General features: G+C 52.8%; 1 protein-coding gene across 1 annotated transcript in view; it reads right to left on the bottom strand.

Annotated features, from left to right (window-relative positions):
- HIVEP3 (HIVEP zinc finger 3) overlaps positions 1 to 18689 on the bottom strand; it is a 305383-nt gene that overhangs the window by 156266 nt on the left and 130428 nt on the right. Inside the window, 1 exon segment of the mRNA XM_031061871.1 lies at positions 11043 to 11114. The gene's annotated coding sequence lies outside the window, so the exon portion shown is untranslated.

Raw genomic sequence — 18689 nt, 5'->3', positions numbered from 1 at the left:
GGGATTTAGGGTCTCTCCCAATCCAAACCATTCCATAATTCCCCATGCCACAACACGAGAGACAGATCTAACAGTGATGAATCACAGAACCACAGAATGAATTAGGTTGGAAAAGACCTCCAAGATCATCAAACCTGTGCCCACCTTGTCCCCAGCCCAGAGCTCTGAGTGCCACATCCAGGAATTCCTTGGGAGATAAAGTTCCTGCAAAGCACAATACCCATGTTTGTATGGCACTGAATTATGGCTGCAAATAGGAAGCCAAATGCTCAGTTTCTTCCTTGCTCTTTGCAGCAGCAAATTGCAATTTGCAAAAGGTTTTTGATAACATTTGGTGTTAATTGTACTTAAAAATGTTAATCGCCCAAATCACTGTGATCTTAAAGACACATGTAAATTATCTCAGCATGTAAGGGAGCCAAAGCTCAGATTGCCTTGAACTTCTCAGGATATGAGTTTTCTCAATGTACAGCTAAAAGGTAGCAGGGTGATTTACTGTTCTTGATCTTTCTGGTGTGAAAATTAACAAAGTACTCACACTATATTTAACATACATAGATAACAGTTTCAGAGGTTGAAAGCAAAAAATATGTATTTTCTTACTAAATATATAGGAAATTAATTATGACTTCCAGCCACAGAGAATGTTATCCTTCCTTCACTAATCTACAAAAGGATGAAACTTCCTGGAATAGAAGCTGCACTCCTTCATGATATACAAGACACATAATTCTGTAGAGAATCACAGGATCATTATGTTGAAAGTCCCACTAACCCATGTCCCCAAGTGCCACATCCACAGGTCTTAAATCCCTCCAGGGATGGGGGACTCCAGCACTGTCCTGGCCAGCTGTGCCAGGGCTGGACAGTCCTTTCCATGAAGGAATTTTCCCAATATCCACCCTGAGCTGCCCTGGCCCAGCCTGAGGCCGTTCCCTCTGCTCCTGTCCCTGTTCCTGGAGCACAGCCCGACCCCCCGGCTGTGCCCTCCTGGCAGGAGCTGTGCAGAGCCACAAGGGCCCCTGAGCCTCCTTTGCTCCAGGCTGAGCCCCTTCCCAGCTCCCTCAGCCCCTCCTGGGGCTCCAGACCCTTCCCAGCTCCATTCCCTGCCCTGAACTCGCTCCAGCCCCTCCAGGCCCTTCCATGAACATTGAATTTGTCACAGATTTCAGATTCTCTGTTGACTCCACCTGCACATCCCTGGCTCCACAGGAGCCTCCTGCTTTCAATATTCCCAATGCAGAGTGTGGATTTTTATTTTCTGTACCCAGAACAAACCTGAAAATGAACCTGCCCCACCTGACTGCTGGAAAATGCTGTTTATTCCGCTCCATAATTTTGCTTCTGTGGTATAATGATAATGATGATAATAATAAGGAGAGAAGAAACAAGAAAACAACCAGGAAAAATTAAAGCCATCTTGTTTATCCGCATCAACATGAAATGGCAAATGAGGTTGTTAAAACTGTGGAGTTTAAAAGTTGCAGCATCTTCCAGGATTAAATCAGAACTGGTCACATGGGTTTGAATCAAAAAAAAAAATTAAAAATCTGCCTGGCTGCTTGGCTGGGAGAAGCTGATTTTTGTTCCTATAAACAACAGTAGTGCGGAGAATAAACAAATAATATTCTAATTGCTTCTATGGCTGCAGAACGGAGCACAGGGCCGGATTATAACTGAAAACAACAACGAGTTCTGCGGATAAATCTTGGTAAAAGTAAAATGTTTCAAGAGCTGAGTGCTCCCTGTTACTAACGTTGACATCACATCCTTTTCCTGATTTTTCCCTCATTTTCCCTGGGTGATCCATCCCTGTGTTGCTTTAACACCTTGAGGCAAACCCACCCCCTGAAATTTCTCTTAACAACGTCTGAGGATGCCCCACTGCTCACAGGGAACTTTAACAGCTCTGCTGCTCCTTTTCTTCAAGACTCAAATTCTGAAATGTATTTAAAATCCCTGTGCCAGTCCTGGGCCTCCAAGAGCCTGAATTCCCCCAGTCTTTAATTGCCCATCTGGGGCTCGGTTTGGAATCCCTGGATTTGAAGCATCTCTGGAATATCAAACCCCTCAAGTTTGGAATTTGGTGACTTTTAAAGTTTTCTAAACCTTTCTGAGATATTAAACCCCTGGGGTTTGGAATTTGGTGACTTTTAGGGTTTTCCAAACCTCTCTGGGCTATCAAACCCTTGGAGTTTGGAATTTGGTGATTTTTAAGATTTTCCAAATCTCTCTTGTCCATAAAACTCTTGGAGTTTGGAATTTGATGATTTTTAAGGTTTTCTAAACCACTCTGAGATATCAAACCCCTGGGGTTTGGAATTTGATGATTTTTAAGGTTTTTCAAAACTCTCTGAGATATCAAACCCTTAACTTTGGAATGTGGTGACTTTTAAGGTTTTCCAAATCTCTCTGGGATATTAAACCCCTGGGGTTTAGAATTTGGTGTTCTTTAAGTGGAAGGTTGGAAGGAGATGGTTTTTAATCACAAACCATCCTGTTTGATTCTATAACTCATCAATATACAGAGATAAGGAAACCTTTTCCTCCAAACCTGACCATCTGTGGATGCTCCTCTGCACATTTTAATTCTTTTTTTTTTTTCTAAAATTCTCCAAGGAATAATAGAGCCCTTGACCAAACCATGGGCAGACAGAGAACTGCCTTGTCCATGTGCACCTGGAAACACTTTGCGGAGCAGGCTGGAAAAAATTCCAAGAGAGGAACAAGATATCCCAAAACACAAAGTGTTCCTGAGCAGGCTGTGGAGAAAGGGCTGTTGTTGGTTTTCCCAGTGGATTTTCCCAATCCATGGCAGTGTGTTTAAGGGATTCTGGATGTGTTTGTGGCTGGGGCTGTGTGTTCAATCCCCACCTGTCAGAGCTGGATCCAATTCCAGCATCCCATGGGGAGATGCTGCGCCCAGGGGAGGAGCCAAGCATTCCTACCTGGATCCAATCTGAGCCTGGAGCAGCACAGCAGCCTTTGCCCCCTGCATTGCCAGAGGAGCAGCTTTCTGCTGCCCTGCATTGCCAGAGGGAGCCCAGGCCCATCTGCAGCAGCCCTGGAGCTGCAGAGGAAAACTCCCCCCTTGTGCAGGATCCCTGCTCCAGCAGCAGCACAGCTGGCACTGCAGGAGGGCTGAGCCCCCATGGGATGGGGCTGTGCCACCCCTGAGCCACAGCGTGCCAGGGCCTGCTCTCACTCTGGCAGGCTTTGTTTGCACTGTTGCATTGGTATTTTTAATTTTCCTAGTACAGAACTGTTATTCCTGCTCCCATATCTTTGCCTGAGAGCCCCTTAATTTCAAATTTATAATAATTCAGAGGGAGGGGGTTTGCATTTTTCCTTTCGGGGGAGGCTCCTGCCTTCCTCAGCAGACACCTGGCTGTTCAAACCAGGACAGGATGAAAGACAATACAATATGAAAGATGACATTTGGAAAAGCAGCTTCCCCTTCCCTGATGGATCTGCTTGGGGATCTTTTGGGATTGATTTTGTTCTTTTGGGATCTGGGCCTTATGGAGCACCACAACACTTCCCAAAGGAAGAAATGCTCCAGCCTGAATACCCCAACTGCTTTTTGTGCGGAAACTGGAAGGTGGAAATATCCCAGTGGCAGCTTAGGAAATCCTGGAGGATTTTGAGCTGAAATCCTTCCCTGTGAGGGGCTGGAATTGCCAGAGCAGCTGTGGCTGCCCCTGGAGCCCTGGCAGTGCCCAAGGCCAGGCTGGAGCACCTGGGACAGCCCCTGCCCATGGAATGGGATGGGATTTAAGGCCCCTTCCAACCCAAACCGTTCTGGGATTCCATGAATGACTTTTGCCATAGAATTACACCCAAAATCCCAACCAAACCCCTGTTCCCTTCCCCGATGGATCTCCCAAGGAAAACAGGGATCTGATCTTGGCTGGGTCAGGCTTGGAGGCCCTTCCCTGGCTCGGGGCCAGGAACGCTGGGGCTGCAAATGCCAGCGGATATTTTGGGATTACTCTGTGGAACTGCTAAGCCAAGCTGCCATAATATCTATCCCTGGTTTAATTCTGTAGTCAGGGGTTCCCAAATGAAAGCAGAGCCTTTCCATTCCTAAAAGAGGGAATTTGGGAATGCCCAGCAGGAGGTCCAGGCTGGACACACGGTGAGAAGGATTTCACACAGGATCTGCTCAGTTCTGAAGAACAAAATCTTTCGGAGTTTTTCAGAATTAATGTTCATTTCAACTCGAAATCCCCTGGGACAGCTTCGCTTCCCAAGCAGCTCAGTGAGGCACGGAGGAGCATCTTGGGAGAAATTCTAAAAATAACCCCTCTGGTTGCCACAGCAAAGAACCCAAACATGCCCAAAAATATTTCAGTGCAAACAGAACCTGCAGTTCACTTTTTTCTGCCTCCTCTCCCAGCACCACAACCTGTCACGGTTTGGTTACAGGAGCAGAGAATTCAAATTCAGCATCTTTTCTCCTCACTGGGCTCCATCCATGTCTCACACCCAGTCTGAGCCTCTTTCCTTGCAGCTGCCCAGAGTTTCAGTCCATTCAAACAGGAATTTTTCCTGTTTGAGTTTTTTCCCCCATTATTCCCCCATTTCTCACTCACACCAAGAGCTGTGGGTTTAGGGACCCAGTTCTGAGTTTTCCCCATTTTTTCCCCCATTTCTCGCTTTGGAGGAAGAGGAAGGCTGGAGGTGAATGAGGCCTCCTTCTGGCAGAGCCCAGGGAATCCCAGGATCACCAAGGCTGGACAAGACCAAGGCCAGCCATCAACCCAGTGCCACCAAACTGTGTCCCCAAGGGCCACAGCCACAGGAGGAACTCTGTGAGGATGGAAAGGTGAAGGCCAGAGCAGAGGGGAAGGTCACAGGTGAAGGTCACAGGTGAAGGTCACAGGTCAAGGTCAGAGCAGCTCAAGGTCAGAAGTGAAGCTCAGAGCTGCCACACCCAGATCCTGGACCTCCACTCACCTCCCTGCTGGAAGAGGTCTCATCCCCACCTATTCATTTTCACTGTTCTCTTATCCAGTGAGAAATCCCGATGATCCCAGATCCCAATGATCCCAAATCCCAACAATCCCAAATCCCAACAATCCCAAATCCCAACGATTCCAAATCTCTATGATCCCAAATCCCAACAATCCCAAATCCCAGTGATCCCAAATCCCAATGATCCCAGATCCCAATGATCCCAAATCTCAACGATCCCAAATCCCAACGATCCCAAATCCCAGTGATCCCAAATCCCAGTGATCCCAAATCCCAATGATTCCAATTCCCAACGATCCCAAATCCCAACGATTCCAAATCCCAACGATCCCAAATCCCAACACTCCACAAACTCCAAGTGGCAGGAGCCACCAACGTGCTGTAGAAAATTGTGTGTTCTGGGCAAAACTCTGTCCAAAAAGTGCACGGGAAAAACCCCCCAGGTTTCACCAAACAACACCCAAAGGCTCCAAAACCCAGAGACGGCCACGAGGAAATTTTCAGAGCTCTCCCAGGGAGCTCAGGCCAGTCCAGGAAAAACAGGGTAAGAAATCATGGCAGGTTTTCATGCGCCACCTGCACACACTGCACACACCGCCAGGGCCCTAAATATAAACACACAGCCCTTTCCTGGCTGCTGAAGGAACAGCCCTGGCTTGTTCTCCCAGTGAGGCAGAGCTGCAGCTGCTGGAGGATCAGACACGTCCAGGGCGGGACCCTCGCTGCCCCCCGTCCCCCCCGTTCTTTTCACAGTGTTTGTAGGTTTATGAATGAGGCATTGATGGTGCCCAAACCTCAGATACCCACCTTGGAGGGAGAGCTAAAATTAGCATGGAGTTTATTCACCGAGCTGTCAGGGGGGAAGAGAGCTCGTGTGGGATGCTGGAGATCCAGCAGGCAAAACAGCATTCCCAAAAAAAAACAGGGAAGGCTGCAGCTCTTGTGATGGGTTTGCACACACCCTACACCCCATTTATCCAAACAAACTCGGTTATTCCTGGAAAGCCCAGCAGGATTAAGCTGTGCCAGCACATCCAGGCAGAGAGGAAGAGCTCTGGGAGCAGGGGAAGAGCTGAGGTGCAACATGTGAGCAGTGACTTCAATTTCCCTCCCAGCAGAACTCAAATCGGTCTGAAGGCAGTAAATACAGAGCTGATGTCCCTTACCATGGAGAAATAGGCAGGGGGGATAGAGAGCAACATTTTGCCAGCAAAGAATTGGGGGAAAAGGAAAAGAAACTTAATTTTCACTTCCAAGGGGATCAGGGAATTCATGGCCAGAAGTATCCAGCTTGCAGGAGAGAGGGAGGGGTCAGTAAAATCCCAGAGAGATTGGGAAAGGAAAGCAGAACCTCCCTGGATGGAGTGAAACCAGGTGAGTGAGTGTGTGCAGCTGGAGCAGGGCACACTGAGGGCAGAGCTCAGGGATCTGCAGCTCCTCCCGAGGGGCAGCTCCCATCTCTGCTCTGGGCCAGGGACAGCAGCCAGGGCACGGCTGGAGCTGGGCCAGGGCAGCTCAGGCTGGAGCTCAGGGCAAGGTTCTTCCCCCAGAGGGTGCTGGCACTGCCCAGGCTGCCCAGGGAATGGGCACGGCCCCGAGGCTGCCAGAGCTCCAGGGATGCCCAGGCTGGGCTTGCTGGGGGCTCTGGGCAGGGTTTGGCTTTGGCATTGATCATCCCTGTGGGTCCCTTCCAGCTCAGCACATTCCATGATTGTGTGAGAGTGAGGGATGGGGGAGATGAAGGATGGGGGAGAAATTTGGGCAGCGCTGCAGGGATGGCCAGGGCGGGGCTGTTGGGGGGTCTGGGCAGGGACAGAGACTGCACTCGGTGATCCTGTGTGATAAATGAGTAATGCCATGGCTGACTCTCACAATTAAAAGGCAAATATCATAGATACATGGTAGGAGAAGTTTTATAGATTTATAGTTGTGTTTTACCCCCTTGTGTTGTTCTCAGGGGTGCCCTGGGTTTGGGACATTTGGGAGGGTCACTCGTTACCATGGCAACAGCTGCCCCCCACTCAAGGTGTCAGGCAGTGATCTGCACCCCTGGGCAGGGAAGGAGGAGTCATGGACAGAACTTTGGGGGGGCAAAAGGTTAAAAGGTGAAACCTGCATGGTGTGGGTGAGCACATGGTGGGGAAATCCTCTGCTCCTGGAGCTGTGATGTTTTCTATATTCAGTCTTGTGTTGTATTTTTCATAAGGTTCTAATAAACCTTTTAAATTTTTGAAAGTGAGGCTCATTTCTCACACCTGTGGGTCCCTTCCCACTCTGGATATTCTGTGATCCTGTTCTGGGATTCTCTCATCCATCACCTGCAGTTACCTGTGCATAACCTGAGCACCCCTCAGCACCAAAGGCCACCAGGGCTGGCAGCCCCTCCTTCCCCTTCCCAACCTTTTCTTACATTTCATCTCCGTTACTCTGCTTCCAAAATTTAATAAAATTAACCCCAGCACGTTGTGAGTTCATTAATGAGATGGCTCTGGTGTCTGCAGTGCCAGTTGCTGCTCTCTGGGTGCTCAGGGCAGGGAGAGGCTGCAGCCGCCCCAGAGGAGCAGCACAGACCCGCAGGGCTGGCTCTGCTCACACCAAGGGCTTCATTTCAGGGTTTTTTTTTCTCTGATTTCCCCTCTAGAAGAACTCCTGTGTGTGTAATCAGTGATCTCCTGGTGTCTGCCCTCTTCCCTCACAGCCCTCAGCAGCAGAGAGGGAAATCCCTGGAAATTCAGGTTTTTTCACCAAAATTAATGACCTGGGATCATCCAATCCATGTGCTCCAGCTACAGCTTTTTGCCCCCTCCCTGTTGTTCCCTCCTCAGTAAAGGATTTTTTAAAATTCCCGTTGCAAAGAAACCACTAAACTATTTTTGGTTGGGCTTTTTTTTTTTTTCTTTCTTTCCCCACCAGGAACAAGCTGTGTGAATTCGAGAGAAACGGGGCTATTTTGACAGGCCAGAAGCTTTCATTCCCTTCACTGATCTTTCCTCCCTGCGAGCTGATCTCCAAGGCGAGCTGACACCGAACCGGAGCATCCTCGGAGCATCCTCGGAGCATCCCCGGAGCATCCCCGGAGCATACCAGGAGCATCCTCGGAGCCCCCCCCCCCCCCCAGCCTCTCCAGCTGTCCCTGCTCATCTCCTGCCGTGCCACCGCTCCGGGAAGGGCCAGCCCAGCGCTCGGTGGCCTCGGTGACACCCCGGAGCTGGAAGAGACCACAGCACTGGGGGATGTTTCCTCTTTTCTCTGCCCGCTGGGGAATTAATTCTGCTCTCACCGGCTCTGTCTGGGCGGGCCCCGCTCCGTGCAGTTGTTTACAAACACACTAAACCCCATTTAAACCCCATTTAAACCCCATTTAAACCCCATTTAAACCCCATTGTGTCGCGCTCCAGCTGCCCGAGGAGTTTTCACTCAGCTCCTGGCCCCGCACCAGAATTGAGAATGACAGATTGCCAAAAAGGACGGCGAGGAGGAGGAGGGGGTGTGGGGCGGCCAGACGACACAGCAGATGAATTTATTTGGTTTATTGCGGGTTTATTGTCCCTCTGCCGCCGGGAATGGAGGGCAGGAGGCAGGCCCGGCTGAGGGGACGCTGCAAGGAGCACTCGGGACGGGAAAGGTCGGGGATAATCAGCTTTAAGCGCCGGTGGAGGCGGCTCTGAGCTGTCACTGCTGCTCCCGGGGAGCACAACCTGTCCCCTGCAATTAGCGCTCAGCCCTGATCACCCTCAAGCCCTGCCTAAACAGCTGTGCCTTCTGCAGGGCCAGCAGCAGGAACAGCTCCCCCGGCCTGGCCCATGCCCAGGTTTCCATCCTGTGCCACCACGTTTTACCTGGGAAAATGCCCCACAGCCCGGCTGCAGCCAGGGGATGGGTATCCCTATGGATAAAGCTCCAAACAATCCCCAAACAATCCCGTTTTCCACTCTGGCTCACATCAGCCAAGTGATTCCCAGCCCTTAAAATCCACCCAACACCGGCTCCAGACCTGGAATTGAGTCCCTAAAATGTCCTGGGGCGGATCATGTCCGTGCCCAGCAGCACCCGGCTTTCCAAGAGCTCCATGAGCAGCAATTTATTCCCACAAACTTCCCCCAAAGTCGGGCAGGCAGCATCCCCCAGGGAGGCAAAACATCAGCAGCAAATGAAGAGATTTAATGAAGTTTGCCAGGGGAAAAGGCAGAGCTGCAGGGGAGGTGGGATTTGGGAGCTGCTGGTCATGTTCGAGGGGAGAGACACAGCAGCAGCTTCTGTGTCTCAATATTTGACATTTTCAGCTCCACCCTCACCCTGCAAACCACGGCTGCTGGGACCAGAAAACCACTGTGAACACCTGGATGGGATCACCTACAAACCAAAGCAGAGCCCTCTGTCAGCAGAAACAAAGTGAAAAACCAAATCTGCACAAGTCCTTACCCCTCAAAACATCTTTTAATGCTCAGTCACCAATGCCTGCTCTAGGAACTGCAACGCCCTGGGGCTGTGTCACCTCAGAGGGGCACAAAACCCACAGGAGCCCCACAGAAAACAAAGAACCCGTCACAAAACCAGGCCTGGGCTTGACCCCAAACCCCTGAGGGCATGGGGAATGTTATCCCCACACCCCAAACCCCTGAGGGCACGAGGAGTGTTATCCTCACATCCCCAAAGCCGTAAACCCCACAAAAAGCAAAGAACCCATCACAAAGCCAGGCCTGGGCTTGACCCCAAAGCAATGAAGGCACGGGGTTTGTGATCTCTGTCCTCCAAGGCCCTGAACCCCACAGAAAGTAACAAACCCAAAGAACCAGGCCTGGGCTTGACCCCAAAGTCCTGGGAGCAAAGGGTCTGGGATCCCCACACTCCCAAAGCCCTGAAGGCATGGGGTTTGTGATCTCCACACCCCAAATTCCTGAGGGCTTTGGGGGTTTGTGATCTTCACACTCCCAAAGCTCTGAGGGCATGGGGTCTGTGATCCCCACATTCCAAAGCCCTGAACCCCACAGAAAGCACAGAAACCATCACAAAACCATGCTTGGGATTGACCTCAAAGCCCTGAGGGCATGGGGTCTGTGATCCCCACACCCCAAATTCCTGAGGGCTTCGGGGGTTGGTGATCTCCACACCCGAAAGCCCTGAGGGCATGGGGTCTGTGAATCCCCACACCCCCAAAGCCCTGAACCCCACAGAAAGCACAGAAACCATCACAAAACCATGCTTAGGCTTGACCCCAAACCCCTGAGGGCGCGGGGAGCGTTATCCCCACACCCCAAAGCCCTGAGGGCACGGGGTTTGTGATCCCCATACCCCAAAGCCCTGAACCACACAGAAAGCAGAGAGACCATCACAAAACCAGGCCTGGGATTGACCCCAAAGCCATGAGGGCACAGGGTCTATGATCCCCACACCCCCAAAGCCGTGAACCCTGCAGAAAGCAAAGAAACCATCACAAAACCACGCTTGGGCTTGACCCCAAAGCCCTGAGGGCACAGGGAGTGTTATCCCCACACCCCAAAGCCCTGAGGGCACGGGGTTTGTGATCCCCATACCCCAAAGCCCTGAACCACACAGAAAGCAGAGAGACCATCACAAAACCAGGCCTGGGATTGACCCCAAAGCCATGAGGGCACAGGGTCTATGATCCCCACACCCCCAAAGCCGTGAACCCTGCAGAAAGCAAAGAAACCATCACAAAACCAGGCCTAGCCATGACCCCAAAGCCCTGGGAGCACAGGGTCTGTGATCCCCACACCCCCAAAGGCCTGAACCCCACAGAAAGCAAAGAAACCATCACAAAACCACGCTTGGGCTTGACCCCAAAGCCCTGAGGGCACAGGGAGTGTTATCCCCACACCCCAAAGCCCTGAGTGCATGGGGTCTGTAATCCCACACCCCAAAGCCCTGGGGGCACGGGGTCTGTGATCCCCACACCCCCAAAGGCCTGAACCCCACAGAAAGCAAAGAAACCATCACAAAACCACGCTTGGGCTTGACCCCAAAGCCCTGAGAGCACGGAGTTTGTGGTCCTGACACCCCCAAAACCCCTGGAGCAGGCGCTGGGGCCATGGCTGGGCTCTTACCTGTGTGAAGGCTGCTACAGGTGCATCCTCTGAGAGGTGGAGGAGACTCAGGTGTTCATAGGAAAAGGGTGCCTGGGGTGGGAGAGAAGAGACATTCGTGAGATGAGGCAGCTTGGGATGGGTGTCACTGCATCACAGACACTCATAGCCTCTCCAGAAATCAGGGAGTTTATTCCTTGCTCCCAAATCAGGGATTTTAGTCCTTGCTCCCAAATCTGGAATTTTATTCCTTGCTCCCATCCACACTTCAGGGATTTTCCCTGCTCGCCCTTTCCCTCCTTATCTCAACCCTTCTGTCACCATTTTGGCTTTATCTTTTAGGCATTTTTTCCCCTGTGCTCTCCTCTTCTCTGATTCTCAAGCAAATCATTTTGGAGGAGCAGAACTGCAGAGTTTTCTCTGCACGTGGAATGATCCATTTCCAGAGACACAAAGACCAGGCATGGGAGCCTGGCTGCTGATGGGGTTTCTGCTTCTCCTAAAATCAGATCCAGAGTGCAAATTCAACCCTATCCTGAGTAATTCAGTGCTGGGAGTGAAAACTCAACCCCATCCTGAGTAATTGATAGCTGGGAGTGCAAATTCAGCCCCATCCTGAGTCATTCAGGGCTGGGAGTGCAAATTCAGCCCCATCCTGAGTAATTCAGGGTTGGGAGTGCAAATTGAATCCCATCCTGAATAATTCAGGGCTGGGAGAGCAAATTCATCCCCATCCTGAGTAATTTAGGGCTGGGAGTGCAAATTCAGCCTCATCCTGAGTAATTCAGAGCTGGGAGTGCAAATTCAACTCCATCCTGAATAATTCAGGGCTGGGAGAGCAAATTCATCCCCATCCTGAATAATTCAGGGCTGGGAGTGCAAATTCTACCCCATCCTGGGTAATTCAGAGCTGGGAGAGCAAATTCAACCCCATCCTGAAGTAATTCCATGCTGGGAATGCAAATTCAGCCCCATCCTGAGTAATTCAGAGCAGGGAAATAAAGCTGAGCTCTGCCCTGTGCTCTGGCACAGTCAAGGATGGTTCATCCACTCCCAGCCTCAGTGGGGTTAAACTTTAATAGAAAAGTAAATGGGAAGGTAATGAGGAGAAATAATGAGGAGAAATAATGTTCAAAAGGCTGGAGCTGGCTTAACAAAGTTCTCAGAATCCCAGAAACACAGGATCCCAGAATCCCAAAATGGTTTGGGTTGGAAGGGACCTTAAATCCCACCCAGTGCCACCCTGCCATGGCAGGGACACCTCCCACTGTGCCAGGGGCTCCAGGCCCCGGTGTCCAGCCTGGATTTGAATAGTGCCAGGATGAGCCAGAGCCTGTCCTGGATGCAGGGAAAAGGGGCAGGGTGAAGAGGCTGCCACAGGGCGCCATCCATGAAGGTGTGTCTAGGGGTGGGGACACTGCAGAGGTGACAGAGGTGGCATCCCTGTGGTGGCCTGGAGCATCCTCAGTGCCTTTCTGCTGAAGGTTGCAATGCAAGATGTTTTCAATTATCATCTGTATGGCAGATTATCTTTGTCAAGTGGGCAGTTTGTCTTTGAGTGACCACATTCACACCTCCCTCCAGGGGGACACCTGTTGATAACAGCCATTGAATGTCCCTGCATGGCTGATAAGAACTACAGCATCCCATTGGGAGATGGGAGCCCAGAGGGAGGAGCCAAGCATTCCTACCCGGATAGAATCTGGAGATTCTGGAACACCAGCACGGCTCCTGCACTGGATTGCCCAGAGGAACAGCAGCTGCCTCTTGCCCTGGATCTCCAGAGGCAGAGACTGCACCTTTCTCCAGGATCCCTGCTCCAGCAGAACCACCCCTGGCACTGCAGGAGGGCTGAGCCACAATTCCAATGGGACTGCTGCCAGCACCCTGACCCACAGGGTGTCAGCTTGGGTTCTGACTCTGCCAGTGTTGGTTTAGTTCACTGCATTGTTTATTTTATCCTTTTTTTTTCCCCTTTCCCTATTAAAGAACTGTTATTCCTGCTCCCATATTTTTACCTGAGAGCCCCTTAATTTAAAATTTATAGCAATTCGGAGGGGTGGGGAGGGTTTACATTCTCCATTTCAGGGAGGCTCCAGCCTTCCTCAGCAGACACCTGGCTTTCCAAACCAAGACATTGACTGGGACTGGGAATGCAGGAGGAGCAGGAGGAGGCACTGCAGAACTTCATCCCCACCCACACCATCCAGGGTTACTCTTTTTGCCTTTTCCAATTAATATTTCTCGTTACACAGCAGGAAATAACTCCAGGCAGGTCAGGCTGTGAGGATTTAATGGAACCAGCACTTTTAGGCAGGAACTCTTCCCAACTTCTCCCCCACCATCCCTTCTGCTGCCAGCGATGAAATCAGATCATTTCAAAGCTGCAGCTTTATCTGAGGCTTCTCCTGAAAGCATTTGGGCTCTCACAGAGCTCCTAGGAAATACAGAAAGCTCCTCACAATGTCATGGCAAAAGCTCCTCTGCACAAACAAAAGCTGAATGTGAGCACTGAGGATGCCTGAAATCACTGGGACACAAACTGAAGGCACAGGTGAATTTAAACCACCCCACCCAGCAATGCTGCACTAAGGAAAAAAATCATCCCTGGGTTAAATTTGGAGCTGTATTAAAACAAAATGCAGGTTTTGTTTAACAAGGGGGAAAGCTCAAGGAAGTGCTACAAAAGCATTTCCCAGCCAGTGGGTAAATGTTGGGTTTAGCACCAGGACACAGCAGCACAGACAGGGCTCAGTCAGTCCCTGGGGTGATAAAGAGCCCAGGCCCTGTTAACTCTCCTTGGGGGCTTTGCTGTCCCTGCGTCCAGCAGGAGCTCACAGTGATCCCCACACCCCAAAGCCCTGAACCCCACACAGAAAACAAAGAACCCATCACAAAACCAGGCCTGGGCTTGACCCCAAAGCCCTGAGGGCACGGGGTCTGTGATCCCCACACCCTAAATCCCTGAGGGCACAGGGTCTGGGATCCCCACACCCTAAATCCCTGAGGGCACAGGGTCTGGGATCCCCACACCCTAAATCCCTGAGGGCACAGGGTCTGGGATCCCCACACCCTAAATCCCTGAGGGCACAGGGTCTGGGATCCCCACACCCTAAATCCCTGAGGGCACAGGGTCTGGGATCCCCACACCCTAAATCCCTGAGGGCACAGGGTCTGGGATCCCCACACCCTAAATCCCTGAGGGCACAGGGTCTGGGATCTCTTGCTGAGATCCACAAAGCCCCAGCTCAGGTCCCAGCCGTGCTCTGCTCCTGCCCCATGCTGCTCCCTGAGAGCAGAGCGCTCCCAAACGACCCAAACCTCTCACTCCACACGCAAATCTCCAGGAAATTCAGACTCCAGGTGCCCCCTGTGCCTGTCACCTTCCAGGAGGGACACAGGGGTGTGCAAACATCTGCCAGCTCTGGCTGATCCAGAGAATTCCCACTCCAGTTACTCCTGCACAACCCCCAGCCTGTGACTCTGCTTCCTCCTGTCCAAGGGGACACTGGGTGACTCCACTCACCTCCATCCCTCTCCCATCTCTTGTCCCCCTTGGCATCACCCAAATTTAAAGTGCTGAGGCCTGGCACAGATTCCCAGAGCAGCTGTGGCTGCCCCTGGATCCCTGGAAGTGCCCAAGGCCAGGCTGGAGCCACCTGGGACAGTGGGAGCCGTCCCTGCCATGGCAGGGCTGGGATGGGATAAACTTTAAACTTTAAACTTTAAACTTTATCTTGCTGGCAGGAACCGGGGGCTCTGGACCAGTGTCCCCAGAGCTCCAGGCTCCATCCAAACTGGTTTTGCTGAGCCGGAGCACGGCTGCAGCAGCTGCAGCGATGCCTTGCTCCGCTGCTTCCCTCTTCCCTGTCCTTCCTTCTCCCTGCCCCTCCTTTCCCCCAGTGGCACTGCCCTGATCCTCAGGGCCGCCAAGCCTGCCCCAAATCCGAGCTTTTCTGCCCCAAATCCTAGCTTTTCTGCCCCAAACCCCACACACAGCCTCTGGTCTCTGCCCCACCGTGCTGGTGGCCGGGATGGGTCCCCCTGTGCGGCCGGGGCCGCAGCTGCAGGGAAGGAAGGCACGGCAAGGAAAGGCTGGATCGGGCACAGCGCTGCTCTGTTTTACCTCCTGCGCTCCTCGGGAAGCGTTTGGAGGGAGCCAGGCGGGACGCAGACACATTCCAGCTCCAGAAATAGCTCAGCTCTGCAGAGCTCCAGAGCTCCCCGTGAGCTCCGCAGCCTCTCCCTGTCCGGGGAGCGGCACCAGGGAGGGAGAGGAGAGCCCCGGGGCCGGGATGGATCCATGCGGGAAAGGGATCCGCATCCCGGGATGGATCCACGCAGGAAAGGGATCCGCATCCCGGGATAGATTCGAGAAAGGGATCCCCATCCCGGGATGGATCCATGAGGGAAAGGGATATTCCATCCCGGGATAGATTCGAGAAAGGGATCTGCATCCCGGGATGGATCCCTGCGGGAAGAGCTCCCGGAGCAGGGATGGATCCCTGCGGGAAAGGGCTTCTGGATCCCTGCGGGAAAGGGCTTCTGGATCCCTGCGGGAAAGGGCTCCTCCATCCCGGGATGGATTCAAGAAAAGGATCTGCATCCTGGGTTGGATCCCTGTGGGAAAGGGCTCCTGGATCCTGGAATGGATCCCTGCAGGAAGGGCTCTCAGTCCCGGGATGGATCCCTGTGGGAAGGGCTCCTGGAGCTGGGATGGATCCCTGCAGGAAAGGCTCTCAATCCCGGGATGGATCCCTGCAGGAAAGGGTTCTGCTGTCCTGAGAGGAGTCCCTGCAGGAAGGGCTCTGTATTCCAGAATGAATCCCTGTAGGAAAGGGCTCCTGGATCCCTGTGGGAAGGGCTCTGCATTCCAGAATGGATCCCTGCAGGAAAGGGCTCCTCCATCTCGGGCTGGATCCATGTGATAAGGGCTCTTCCAGGAGGAATGGGTCCATGCGGGAAGAGCTTCTGGATCCCTGCAGGAAGGGCTCTGAATCCCGGGATGGATCCCTGCGGGAAGAGGCTCCTCCAGCCCGGAGGAGCAAGGGTTTGCCCTGGAAGCCACTCTGAGCAATACCCGGTGGTTTCTGGTGCTACAGCCAATCCCTAATGCCAGAGTAAATGTCATTTATGGTGAGAGTGGGGTTCAGGCTGGTGATCATGGAATTGTGGTACAGCTGAACCACAGATGGGTTTGTGGTGGGAGAGACGTTAAATCCCACCCAGTGCCACCCCTGCCATGGCAGGGACAGCTCCCACTGTGCCAGGTGCTCCAGCCTGGCCTTGGGCACTGCCAGGGCTCAAAGGGCAGGCACAGCTGCTGCCGCAAATCCACCCCAAGCACCCTGCCAGGGAACAATTCCCAATTGCCAAGATCCCATCCAGCCCTGCCCTCTGGCACTGGGAGCCATTCCCTGGCTCCTGTCCCTCCATCCTTGTCCCCAGTCCCTCTGCAGCTCTCCTGGAGCCCCTTCAGGCCCTGCAAGGGCTCTGAGCTCTGCCTGGAGCCTTCTCCTCTCCAGGGGAGCACCCCCAGCTCTCCCAGCCTGGCTCCAGAGGCCCAGGATCCTTTAAACTCCAGCACAGCACCAAACCTTTTTGACTCTCTTTTCCCACTTCTCCCATCATTAATCCACACTTTTTGCCCATCATTCCTGATCTAAGGCTCTGGGTTTTTTTGGAGGTGGGGAGGGCACCGAGACAGCCCTTTCCCTCCCGGGTTGCAGCCCCACGGAGGTGCTGTGGATGCTGGCAAACAGAGCTCAGGATCCATCAAAACTCCGGGCTGGTTGTCATGGCAACCCACGCACGTGTGGCTGTGTGTGCCTGGCGAGCAGCTCCAGCCCGGGTTGTCACGGGCAACACGAGCCCGGCGACATCCCCGGCCCGCCTGGTGGCACCTGGAGGCAGCAGAGCTGTCCTGAGGTGTCCCTGAGCCCGGCTCTGGGGGATTTTCTCTCTGCTGGTTGCTCCTTTCAGCCCCTGAGCCCAGCTCGTGGCTCCATCCCAAACAGATGGCAGCGAGGAAGGGCCAAAGATCGTCTGAACCCCCCAGTGCCAGGGCTGAGCCCGCTCTGCTGCTGGCAGAGGCTTGGCTGGGGCTGTGTGTTCTGTCACTGGGCTCCATCCATGTCTCACACCCAGTCTGAGCCTCCTTTCCTTGCAGCTGCCCAGGGTTTCAGTCCATTCAAACAGGAATTTCATAACTCTGAATGCAAAAAAACTCCAACAACTCCCTCGTTTTAGCTCTGTGACCTCAGAGCTTGGGAACCCTCCGGGCCATGAAGAGAAGGGATTTTAGGAGCTGCTCTCTGCTTTTCAGAACCCTCCCCAGCCCTGGCACATTCACAGATACCAACCAAGGCTTTGGATTCCCTGTGGAGAAGTGTCTTGGCTGGGAAATACAAGATTTACCTGGGTGTGAGTTCTGTCCCCAGCTGTCAGAGCTGGGGTAGCTCTCTGCTGTTCTTGGGGCAGTTTTCTTGATCTCTGCCACAGCCAATCCTCCCTCCAGGAGATCTCTGCTGTCCATGGCCACTGAGTGTCCCTGCAGGGCTGATCCAATTCCAGCATCCCATGGGGAGATGCTGCGCCCAGGGGAGGAGCCAAGCATTCCTACCTGGATCCAATCTGAGCCTGGAGCAGCACAGCAGCCTTTGCCCACTGCATTGCCAGAGGAGCAGCTTTCTGCTGCCCTGCATTGCCAGAGGGAGCCCAGGCCCATCTGCAGCAGCCCTGGAGCTGCAGAGGAAAACTCCCCCCTTGTGCAGGATCCCTGCTCCAGCAGCAGCACAGCTGGCACTGCAGGAGGGCTGAGCCCCCATGGGATGGGGCTGTGCCACCCCCTGAGCCACAGCGTGCCAGGGCCTGCTCTCACTCTGGCAGGCTTTGTTTGCACTGTTGCATTGGTATTTTTAATTTTCCTAATAAAGAACTGTTATTCCTGCTCCCATATCTTTGCCTGAGAGCCCCTTAATTTCAAAATGATAATAATTCAGAGGGAAGGGGTTTGCATTTTCCATTTCAGCCACCTGGCTGTTCAAACCAGGACACAGAGCCCTGCCCAGCCCCTCAGATGGCCCAGGCACGAGATCAGAGCTAGGGATGGAGGTTTCCATCAGAGGGTTTGGGGTGCCAGGCTCTGGGAGGTGACACAAGCAGCACCAGGCACTGTCCCAGAGCAGGAGGTTGAGCCGTGGGGTTGCCTGAAAAGTCTGGGTTTGGCTTGGAGTGATATAAAAAATCCCAGCTTGGTGATGCTGCAAAGATCAGCCCTCATGCTGCTCCGGCTCTGTCAATGCCACCATGGAAATCTCCAGCAGAAAAAGGGGAAAAAGGAAAAAAGAGGAAAAAGAAGGGGAAAAGAGGGGAAAAAAGGGAAGGAGCAACTTCAGATCCAACTGCAGAAATAGGAGCAGGGCAAAATCCCAGCCAAGCAGCAATGCTGTTACCTAAAACTGCTCAGAGCAACTTTTGGGGTGCTGGGCTCTCCCCAGGCTGCTCTGGAACCCTGCACCCGAGAATGCACGAGCAGAATCCTCTCCTTCATCCCTCCTCGTGGGTTTTTGTCCAAATGTCTCGTGGTGATGCTGTGGGAGCTCCTCTGCATGGGAATGTAAGCCCAAAACTCTTCCTCTGGCCAGTTAGGGTCAGGGTTTCCTGCTG

This window comes from Geospiza fortis, unplaced genomic scaffold (genome assembly GCF_000277835.1).
Source record: "Geospiza fortis unplaced genomic scaffold, GeoFor_1.0 scaffold32, whole genome shotgun sequence".
Taxonomy (NCBI): domain Eukaryota; kingdom Metazoa; phylum Chordata; class Aves; order Passeriformes; family Thraupidae; genus Geospiza; species Geospiza fortis.
The sequence above is the reverse complement of the archived record's forward strand: the minus strand, read 5'-3'. Positions and strand labels throughout refer to the sequence as shown.